This window comes from Sorex araneus, chromosome 1, assembly GCF_027595985.1.
Source record: "Sorex araneus isolate mSorAra2 chromosome 1, mSorAra2.pri, whole genome shotgun sequence".
Classification (NCBI taxonomy): domain Eukaryota; kingdom Metazoa; phylum Chordata; class Mammalia; order Eulipotyphla; family Soricidae; genus Sorex; species Sorex araneus.
The window spans coordinates 208,931,456-208,943,968 of record NC_073302.1 but is presented as its reverse complement, the minus strand read 5'-3'; the positions used below and the strand labels follow the sequence as shown (position 1 = coordinate 208,943,968).

At 34.9% G+C, this 12,513-nt stretch overlaps 1 pseudogene; it reads right to left on the bottom strand.

Annotated features, from left to right (window-relative positions):
- Positions 1–362: 362 nt before the first annotated feature.
- LOC101555303 (small vasohibin-binding protein-like) lies at positions 363–566 on the bottom strand (annotated as a pseudogene).
- Positions 567–12,513: the final 11,947 nt, after the last annotated feature.

Sequence of the window (12,513 nt, the reverse complement as noted above, 5' to 3'; positions counted from 1 at the left end):
TTTTGTCATTGAGTATTTGGGTTTTTTTGTGTTTTTTTTTAACATTTTACTAATTTTATTTGTATTTTTGAGATTTAATTTCACAAGAGACACTGATTTTTCCCTCCTACAATAACATAAAAATGTTTCTTTAAAAAAATTTATCATCTTAAGGTAAAACAAGCCTTTTCAGTGAGCACTTGGCCAATTTGGAGACATCACTGTAGTAGAAGCGACAAACAAGTTCAGACCGATCGAATTTTCGGAATAATGTAAATGTCCTCATGTCTAGTAAGGCTCCAAATGATCATTGCAATTTAAAGTGGGAATGTGCTCCCCAAAAAGCCTCCGGGACGGTCTCTTGGCCCCCGAAGCCCGGGATCTCACTCTCCGGGCGGCAGCATCTGCTTGCAGAACTCATGGAACTGCTGCTGCTCCAGCTCCGCTCCATCATCTCTGTTGAGGGCGTAGATCTCTGCTCTTTATCTTTGCTTCAGCTCCTGCTGGGTTGATATCTGCTTGGCCTTCTCCACTCTGCCAACAGGTTCCTTAACTTTGGATTTTTCCTTACTTGCAGGTGTACCCATGACTTGGCTTCAGAATATTCTTAGCTCTGAACTCCGGGACTCCTGTCTCTGAGTATTTGATTTTGATGTACTGATCAAAGGATTTGTCTTCTAGTACCAGTTTTGATCATTCTAGCTTTAGACTACAATTCCAAATTAGGTATTCTCCCAATTTCTTATTTTTTCGATATGACTTTAGTCATTCAGGGTCTCTTTTCATTCTATAAAACTTATGACTGACTTTTCTAAATCCTTAAAGAATGTCCATTGACTTTGGATGGGAATTGTGTTGGCTCTATAGAAAAGTTAAGGTGGGATGGTAATTTTAACAATGTTTATTCTTCCAACCCATGAGCATGGGATATTTTTTGATTCCTAAGTTCTTGTACTTCAGTCTTCAGTGATCTAAAGTTTTTACAGTACAGATTTCTCACCTTATTTGTTAGGTTGATTCCTAGATGCTCAATAATATTAGACACTTTTCTTTTTAAAAAAATGGAATAGGTACTTTGATCTCATTACCCTCTAATTCACTATTTGCATATATGAATGTAATAAATTTTTGTATGTTGACTTCTGGCCTGCCACTTTGCTTGCTGATTTATTGTTTCTAGAAGCTTTTTTTTGGAGGACTCTTTAAAATCTTTTAAAGAGTGTATTATGTCATCTGAAAAGAGTGACAATTTCTTCTTGTCCAATTTAGATCCTTTTAATTAATTGTTCTTGCCTGATTGCTCTTGTGGGATTTCTATTACTATGTTGAATAAAAGTAGAGACAGTAGACATACTTGCCTTGTACTTTGTCTCAGTGGGGTTGCTTGACATGAAATTATCTTTATATATAAATATAAAAAATAAAAGTATATAACAGTTTATTAAAGCATTTTATTATGTAAAATGTATGTGTCATTATATAATGTTTTACATACATGTGCTCATATAACTGTAATCACTATACATATAAATGCTTATATGCACGACATTTGCATATATTATCTCAGCAAGAATGCTAAAGTGAATAAAAACTAAAAACATCATACTTAAGGGGAAAACTGAGGAGAGTTAGTGTGGGAAGTGTCACAGATGAAAAACTACTAATCTTTATTTTAGAACCTTTGTGTTTTATAATATTACATGTGCTAACAATTTACATAACTGAAATTGAATTTTTGCCTGCAGAATTTCTACATTCACTTCTTTCAATGCACATGGGAAAATAATAAAGCCATCAAGGGTGTCACTAATCAAATTTAATTCAGTTCAAGCTGTCTTAATAAGAGAAATGGAGGGTCCTTGACAGTATAAGAAACTTGTAAAGGACTGAACTTGCCTACTTGTATAGGGACTGGGAAAATAAATCTAATTATAAAGTTGAATCCTCTGAGTATAGTTGATGACTAAATTCCCATTTATTTTCTTCTTTCTTTTCCTTCCTTTTTTCTTTATTTCCTATTTGTTATTAGGGCCAGAGGGAGGGAGATGTGGAGAGATGGCATGGATATTTATTGTTACTAATTTATCTTGTTTTATAATACTAGGAATGGAACCCAGAGCATCACCCATGCAAGTTATGCACTCTGGGTCTGAGCTATAATGCCAATCTAAATGCCCCTTTTCTGGCATGTGCATTGTGTGATTTCAAGTACATATTTGTGCACCATTAGATTTTATATGTAAGTCAGTGGTAGTAAGTCAGAGGTAATAAAGGTAGAACCAAATATCTAATAGATGGTACACTGAAATAGAACATATATAAATTGTGAAAAACTGTGTTCAGAAAAAAAAATCAAGGGAGGCACCATCTGTGAGCAGACAATGAATGGATTGGAAAGCAGAGTGGGTATGAGAGTGGAACATAATGAGAAAAAGGTCAGTTTTCCCTGCGGAAAGAGTCTGGCACAAACAAGGCAATGTGGCAGAGCTCCAGAGTCCTGCAGAATGGTAATCAGACATTTAGGTGAGCATTAACCTAGCAAGGAACTGGAGCACGAGCCTTGTCTTAGCGGGCAGTTAAGAGTCCTGACCCACAGCCTTGCAGGCATGATCTCTAATGGCAAAGAGACTAGAATTCAGATCTTCACTCCTTTATTTTTTTTCTGTGATTTTCATCCTAAGAAAGCACACTGCAACCATTAGTTGGTTGTGCAGTGACACAACAGACTAGAAAATCTATATTAGGCTGGGTCCAGAAGAGGGTCGCTTCCGCAATTCATGAAAATTATTGTAGGGGTCAAACCCCCAAGTTTTTAGATATAAACTACTCCACAGATATAGTCAACACATTCTCAAACAACACAACCTCCATATGACCTTACTACACATTTTTACTCTAATTCCATTAAATACCAATTTAAAAAAAAATCATTTTTTTTCTGCTTGAACACTTAAAATAATAATATAGGAACCCTTTATTTCCATGTTCATTTTTATTTTACATTATATATATATATATAAGATAAAGCAAAGGCAAGAAGGCCTCAACAGAGTTTTTTACAAAGCAAAGGAGCCTAAAAGAATCTTTTCTCTTATTTCAGCATATATATTTATATGTTTATTTATTTACATATATATGCCTTATATATGTAAATATACATATTTATGCATATATCCTGCCTAATAGTATATACGGTTCAAAACTTACCAAAGCTTCAGCAAAACTTGCACTGTGATCTGTGAGTGCCACCTTCTTTTTTTAAAAAAAAAATTTTATAGGCTTATTTTCTTCATGACAGTTTCATTGCATTTGTTGGGTTGTAAACCATGTAAAGCTAAGCAATAAAATGACTGCAATCTGTACAAGTAATAGCAAGCATGTCTCATAAACAAGATAAGTTGTGCCTTGCCAATATTGCTACACTTCATAAATATGAACTCAAGTCTGTTTTGTGTTTTCTAGATCAGTAGCATAGTTTTATTTTAATTAAACACAACATATAAAATATTCATTTATGAAACAAACATCATTGTTTTTAAAAGATTATATTAAATTAAATTATACTGCTCTTGCCATAAAGCCATGCACAAAAGAACCATTCTGAATTTTAAGTGGATTGATACAGTTCAAGTGTCCATCAATAAAAACTATATTAGGAACACAGTAATGTTACCATGAATAAAGAAGCTATTTATATTTCCTGATAATATAAGTGCTTATATGAACTCATTCCAATTTCTAAACACTGGGCATTTGGGCTACAGTAGTAATTAAGAAAATATAATATTTATAGAGAAAAGGTAGATGCAGCCAGAGCCATTTTATACAGCAGATTTTAAGGTTTTACTCTATCAATGACATAAATTGTTTTCACATTTTATTAAATCAGATCTGGATGGTCTTGATATGCCAAATGAAAAGCCCTTGATGGTTATTTTTATACAAGACATTACTGTATAAAGGAAAGAACATAGAAATAAAAATAAAGAAATTTGAGTTTTGATTTTAACTATGATGCTAATTGGGTATAAATAAATTGTCTCTTTGGAATCAAAGGGAACTACACTAAATTAACCTCGACTTTAACTTCACAGATTCCACCATTAGTTACCATGCAAAGGTAGATACTTATTTGGTATAACCTACGATACCTTTTAAGAAAGGGAGTTATTTTCAAAAAATAGAGACAGTTTATACCAACAAGAAAAGTTTACAGTGACACATAAAAGTTGGTATGAAATTGAACACTTTCTTTGACAACAACCATTACAACCTCATTAGGAAGATTATCAGAAATATTCATAAATACGTTCTAAATTCACATCATTGCTCCTCTATGACTACAATACTATATAACCACAATTTGAGATTCATATGGCAATTAGGGATTGCAAAGCTTCACTTTCGTGAAAGTCATGATACACTTAACACTGTCCTCAACAACCAGAAAGCCTTGTCTCATGATATAAATTAATCATAAAGATTTTATTCACCAACTACCTCTAGGGCTCTCCTACCTGCTTGGTGAAACAATATAAATACTTAATTTATACATTTCCCTTCTCAAAATCCAAAATATTTGCAATATATACCAAACAATATAGTATATAAATTGTCTATAATGTCCCAAACTATTTCAAACATTGTCTTCCTAGTGAGAAAAACTTGAAGATATGAGTGTCATTGTTATATTCCCATAATAAAAAGGAGTATCTTTAAAATTGAGTATGTCATATTTAAAAGGTACTTGATAAATTTTCTAAAAGAAAATCTCATTGTTCGGACTACTGTAACTTAAATATAGTCATCCTAAGTCATCCATTTCAGGTAGTTTTAAATTTCTAATTTCTCCACAGATATAAATGCAAATTATTATCCTGGATTCAAATCATAGAAAGAAACCTATAAAATTTTGCTTTATTGTGCTGTAATGGACTGAGATGGCTTTAGGTGTTAAAGAAATAGTTCCTTTATAGTATATCATTTTGAGGATGTACAGTTCAACACTCATTCAAAGAGGCCTTTAATATCGGGGGTATTCAGATTCAAGTTCCAACTCTTTTGCCCTATATTGCTATGCTATCTTTTTTACCTTTAGCACTCTTATCTCCCCTTGCACACACCCACAAAACATTTAGTAAAATCAGATGCACGTAAGAATATTTTGCACAATTTTCTCCTGTGAAAATTGAAAAAAATTACTATCATTTTAAAATCTAAATGATTGTGGTGAAAATAAAAAGCTTTTGGAAGTGAGAACCAAGTAAAAATGAATGTTTAGTAAGAAATAAAAAGAGAACTAAATGTGGTTGGAAGATTATATGTGACTGAGTTTAGAAATTGTGAGGGCATTGTATCTAAATCTCCAAGAGAGTTTTGGCAGGTTGTTTTCATCAAAGGTGACTACTCCAATACATCCCACAGAACATGCCTTATTGAAAGATGACATTTTGAGGCACAGGTCATTGTTTCCTGTCTTTAATGTAGTGGAAACTTAATGACTAAACTTGAAACACACAGAAAGTGGCAGAAATAATACAAGGGAAGTTCTAAAGTGAGTTCATGAAAGAGTGCAGTTTTTTGAATGCCTTCTTTGCTTCAGGACACTAATCACTGCATCTTGCTGTAGTAGAGATAGTCCTCATTACACAGAGAAGTGGCAGCTACATCAGCTATCACCTGCAGTTTAGACACAGTTGAAAATCAACATCAACCACCAGCTGTGTGTATGAACAAACCTTTAGTAAATTCGAGTTTCCAATTCTTAGTTCAACTGCGCTTCCTGCCTGACAGAACAAAATGAGTTCCTCACTGTGTACTTGCCAATTCCTGAGCCACAAAACTGTAGACAAAATAACAGTTGATTTATAACTCTAAAATGTTATCCAACTTTAGGGGCCGGAGCGATAGCACAGCGGGTAGGGTGTTTGCCTTGCACGCAGCCGACCCGGGTTCGATCCCCGGCATCCCATATGGTCCCCCAAGCACTACCAGGAGTAATTTCTGAGTGCAAAGCCAGGAGTAAGCCCTGAGCATCGCTGGGTGTGACCCAAAAAGCAAAAAATAAAAATAAAAATAAAAATAAAAATAAAAATAAAAAATAAAATAAAATGTTATCCAACTTTAAAAAAATGCAGCTGGTTTGGCACTATAGTATTTCATTGTGTCTGGTCAATTTCAAGTTTACCAAGAAACTCTTTTCCATTTCTAAAGACCACCAAAACCCAGTGAACAAATGATAATAAGATAATACAATGCGAAGGTAGGCTATAAGAGCTCGCATAATCTTGACACATAAACTGTAAAGGTGTGTAGCCTATACAAGTTGTTTTATTTTGTTACTCTTTCCTGGTATACTTTTCTCTGTAAAGAGCAGAAAATGTGTTACAAAAAGAACAAAGTTTCTATTTTTTGTTTGTTTGTTTTGGTGACACACCTGGTGGTATAAGTGTTACTCCCTACATTCATCGCAGACCATGTCATACTGGGGAATCTAACCTGTACCTCCTGCATGTGAAGCATGCATTACAGCCATTTAAACTATCTTCCAACCCCATTTCTTATTCTTAACTAGAGGAAGAGAAATAGATCCTCAGGATTAGGTAGCTTGCTCAGCTGACAAGAGCTGAGTTTGTTCTAAGAAACTGAAGCATTGGCCACCAGGGAGAAATTTACCAAACACAGAATTACAGAATTCTGAACCTAGAGTCAAACCTCCTGTTACTCTTTAGCAAAAACCTAGGGCATATGAGTGAGGACATGAGATTGTCAGACCAATGCCTAAATGAAGGAAAAGAAAAAAGAAAAAGGACAGAAAATGCAAGTATAAGATGTTAATCCTAGAGAAAAAAATGCTTTAAGGATGTAATCAAACAAGTTAGTCCAAATGGCAAGAGCACACATATAACTAAATTTTATGTCACTAATACACTAAGCAATTAAAGTTAAAATAATGAGAGAAAAAAAGTGTTATAGTAATGGCATAGCTCTCATTGTCAATTATGTTTGAGGAAATACAATTCAACATTTCTAAAGTGCAAGTATTTTGAAAATATTCCGTAAATGTGTTTATAAGTCTGGCAATCAATAATGTTTCTAAAATTAATATGAAGGAGAAAAAAAAGATTCTCATTGGAGTATTTGTAAATATATTTATACTAAAAAGAAAGTTGGCAGGGCCAAGGGCTTACCCCCTGTTGTGATGGAGTGATTTTGAGGCTTAGGGATTCAGTATCAATGAAATTATTCCTAGAAACTGAATGAAGACAAGAATGGAACAATTGGATTTGGAAATCTGAACCCCAAGAGAACAGGTATCTTCAGACACAAAAATTAAACTCTGAAAGCATAAGCTTTCCTAATATGTCCATTCTATTTTCTCTCCTCTGGTCCAAATCCTTTGAATTTTTAAAAATGATAACATGAATTCATAACAAAAAATTATTTAATTTAACATCTAAAAAGGAGATTTTAAAAAAAAGTCTAAATATCATCCAGGAGGTGAGTGGGAAGAGTCTAGGAAATTGCACCCACCCTGATTTGGGGGAATATTTGACTGGAATAATCTTTCATCTCGCAAAGATTAGTAAACATTAAAGCATCAACCAGTGCTTATTTTAAAAAAATAAAGAACCAGGAAAAAAATTTTAAATAAAATTAAAATTTATATATTAAAGTATCAATTCAATGGTGAAAATTTGGAAAACATAGATAAACTAAACATAATGTAAATTGTACCATCTGCACCACACACAAAAATATGCTAAAACAAATAGTAAAATGAGAATTCTCAAATAAACTAATTTTAAAATATAGTAAAATTTGGTAAAGCAACTGCATTGTACTTTCAAAAACTGTTGGTAAATATAGATTATGTGTAAGGAAATAAGTATAAGAAGTTCACAAATAAAGAAGAAAATGAACATCAAAAGGCATAAAAGACAAATATAAAATAAAAGTTGAAGTAGAAGAAAGTAAAGCAAGTATTTATAATGGAATTCCAAGTACTAAAAATCAGTTGTGAGCATGCAAAAAAAATTCTTAGAAAGATATAACTTATATTTTTAAAAATTCCATACAATCCAAAGACAAGAAATAAATTTTAAAATGTAGAAATACAGGAAGTTTCTGGCCAAAATAGAGCTAAAATAACCAAATTTACCCTGTCACATCACTGTCACTGTCATCCCGTTGCTCATTGATTTGTTCGAGTGGGCACCAGTAACGTCTCTCATTGTGAGACCTGTTGTTACTGTTTTTGGCATATCCAATATGCCACGTGGGGGCGCAATACTCTCGGTAGCTTGCCTGGGATCTCCGAGAGGGGCGAAGGAATCGAACTTGAACATGAACACTGGTCGGCCTCCTGAAAGGCAAACACCCTACCGCTGTGCTATCACTCCAGCCCTCATTAGTATAGTGGTAAGTATCCCTGCCTGTCATGCAGGAGACCGGGTTCGATTCCCTGACAGGGAGGTACCCGCGATTGTTCTACCCTTTCACATAAAATAAGAAAAATTTAGAACAAAATACATTATGCAATAATTTGCTTGTTCCTTTAGAGAAATAATGAGAAAGAGATTTCTTAGAGTGACAATGACAAATACATCTCTGGAATCAAAGACGTAACACATTCGAGCATCCAGCGCAGCATCGAATAGCAATGCACTGGGACTGCGAACTGGGCTACAACTCTGTGCTGCCCGGGGGTGGATTTTTTCCTCCCCACCCTGTCTTCCTGCATGGAAAACGGCGGCTTGGCGACACCCACGTGGCAGGCGCCATCTTTTAAGAATGCTAACCCAGAGGTATTCGAATTTTACACTTGGTGCTCCCTGGGACTCATGGGAAGGGGGTACAACTGGCACGCCCTCGGCCCAGATAAATCCGGAGCTGCTGAGCATGAAGTGGACCCTCTGCGCCTATTTTTAAATTAATCTTAAGGTAATATTTTATAATATAATGATTTTGAAACTATTCAAAACAACCATTTTCAAGTCATAGTTTTATGCTTGCAATGCTACTACACCAATTCCTCTACCAGTAGTATCACTGTATCACTGCATCACTGTCATCTGGTTGCTCATAGAATTGCTCGAGTGGGCACCAGTAACGTCTCCATTGTGAGACTTGTTTTTGGCATATCAAATAGGGCACCGGTAGCTTGCCAGGCTCTGCCATGGAAGCGAGATACACTTGGTAGCAATAGTACAGCAGGTAAGGCATTTGTCTTGCATGAGGCCGATCTGGGTTCGATTCCTCCATCCCTCTCAGAGAGCCCGGAAATCTACCTCTATCAATATGTCAATTTCTTTTACACCATTGTCCTATAGTTCTCCTCTACCTTCCTTAGTTTCCTTAGTTCTCCATTCTCTTGATCTTTATGTGCATAGCTAAGGGACAGAAAAATAACAGCTGGTGGCTTTACATGCAGAAGCCCAGATTCAATTTCTATCTTCCCTTAGACACCTATGGGGATTACCCTCAAAATCATAAACCAATAATAATAACAAAAATTAAGATTATAAAGAAAAAATGTGGAGGAGAATTTCATACCCAGAAAAAAATAATACGTTGCAAAGGTGCAGAAAAGGAATAAAACAAAGAAAACACTTTCTATTCACATAGAATCTGAGAGATTCAACACCAGCCATCCTGAGTTGTAGAGCAGTTTCTACTCTTTACACTTAAAGAAAATGCTACTGTGCAAAAAGATAAGTGGGCATATTTTCATATATTCTTTGATTTTGTACATAAAACATTGATAAATGAGATTAACAATTTTTTTTTAGATATAGGCTGGAGCGATAGCACAGCGGTTGGGCTTTTGCCTTTCAAGCCGGTGACCCGAGTTCGATTCCTCCGTCCCTCTCGGAGAGCCCGGCAAGCTACCGAGAGTATCGACCCTGGCAAGCTACCCGTGCTTATTGGAAATGCCAAAAACAGTAACAATAAGTCTCTCAATGAGAGACGTTACTGGTGCCCGCTCGAACAAATCGATGAGCAATGGGATGACAGTGACAGTGACAGTGACATGTTAAAAACAGTAACAAGTCTCACAATGGAGACGTTACTGGTGCCCTCTTGAGCAAATCAATGAACAACAGTACAACAGTGCTACAGTGTTACAGTGCTAATCCAAATAAAAATATGGGTGTTTGCAAAGGAAGAGAAATAGAGTAACATTCTGGGTAAATATATTAGTTTTTTTTTCTTATTGCTTAAATATCTTTAAATGATGTCTCTCCTTCGCCAACCCATTATCGTCATTAAACTATAAAAAATATCAGAAAGACACCATTAAGTATGTTACAAAATGCCTCACTATAAACACATTTAAATTCTACAACTAACTGAAAGTGGATACTGTTCAAATGAATTATTTGATAAGATATATTTAACTATAATTAAAATACTCATGGCAAGAAAAAGAGATAAAAGTGAACCAAGCTTGTGGAATTAATAATGTAAATACTATTTACAGATGACATGCTAATATGCCTAGGGAATCTTAAAGACTCCACAAAAAAATCTGTTGAAAATAATAAACCAATGAAGTGGCCAACAAAATCGACACATAAGTAATTTTTATGTTTTAATGTGAAAACCACAATTTAGAAGAGAAATGTTTTTTGTTTGTTCCGTTTGAGGCCACATAAAGCTGGGCTCAGGGCTTACTCCTGAATATGATCTAGGACCATACCTGGAGCCAGAGACCAGCTAGAATGCAGTTTAGCCCCTGTATTATCTCTCCATCCAGAGGGAATGACTTCTAATTTTTACAATCTATTTTTAAAAAAATTAAATACAAGTACCTAAGATGAAGAAATAGCTCTTACGCAAGTAGTTCTAAGGAAAAAGAACTAAATGAAGGATCTAATAACAACAAAACTAAAACACACAAATAGTCAACAGACCTATAAAAATTTGTTCATTATAAATTATCATCAAGGAAAAATAAATCAAAATTACAAGGAAGGACTGGAGAGGTAGTACAATGGGCAGGGTGCTTTGCTTTCCTTGTATGAGGCTGACCTGGGTTCAATTCCTAGCACACTATATAGTCTCGGAGCCCACCAGGAGTGATCCCTGAATGTAGGGCCAGGAGGAAGATCTGAGCCAGCTGGGTGTGACCCCAAAACAAAGCAAACACATTTTTAAAGAAAGATGAGTTCTGTCACTTTCAAGAGTGGCCTATATTAATCAGAAAGGTCAGAAATAGCCAGCGCTGGTGAGGGTGTAGAGTAAAAAGAGCTTTCATTCACTGTTGGTGGAAATGTAAGTGATCCAAGCTTCACAGACCAATGGCTATTTTCTAGCATTTACATTCCCCTTCTCAATTAGTTCTCCTAGAACAGAAGAGGTAACTTACACAGTGGAATGAATATCAATATCAGTGGGAGATTTTACTTTGCATTTTTCCTTTTCACTCTATGAGTGACTTGTTTGTAAATGTCCCTGTAATAATTTGGGTGCACGTCATGGTGAACCAAGTAATCCCATGAGATCAATAAAATACATGAGTTTTAACTCTCCCTGGCTGCCCTATATTCTCATGTTGCACAGAGAGACGAAATCTGTCTTGAGGATATCGCTGCAGTGGTTGCAGTAGTGAGGATAAAACAGTCAAGTGATACCCATGTACATCCAGAGAAAAGATACAAGCTAACCAGACAGCCACCAATGTCATGGTATGGTGGAATCCACCATGTTTGACTATTGATGGGAGCATTACCGAGCCAAAGCATTTATAGGTAAGTCCTAAAATTCTCATCTTCAGTAGGACATGCTTTACTTGGAGCTTATCCACTCAAGTTCATGTCTATAAAAATTTACAAGGTGCAACTTTTTTGAAAAAAATTCTGATATCTAGCTCCCAAAGCTCTTAAGATAACTTTTTAAAAAAATGTCTATAGTTCTCAATAGCCAGATCATACGTTGCAGAGACCTTTTTCCTGTGCTGCAAAAAAAGCCTAAAAAGTTCCTGACAAATTTTGAGACCACAAAAAGTGTAAATCTTAAAAAAGATAATAAAATTGAACTCATTAACAAAAATGTTATTGCTTTTTATTGCAATAATGTTTTAAATATAAAATTGTGGTGTGTCATTGGATGTCAGTTTTGAAATTGAAATGGGGGAATAAATCTATCCTGAAAATTAAATAATTAAAATGTGGCTGGGATATTATCTTTAATTTAAAGTACTCAGCCAACTCTCTGCATCATGTAACATAATTATATCATCAGCAATTAATCAGAAAAGGAATCATGTGGATTTGCCAAAAGTGGAACTAACAAAGAAATAGACTTTCTTGCTAGAAAGGTACTTGCCTAAATAACTCTGCAATGACATGTGGTTGGGCAATAAAAATAAACTGTAAATGTTCACAATTGGTAATAAAAGGACTTATGGCTGAATCACCGATAAAAAATATTACTTATTCCCACAATCACATTGGATCTAAATCAATAATGACATTGACAATAAACTGTGGCTAAAGACCAAAGGGAGACCAATTTCCCCATGAGATAATA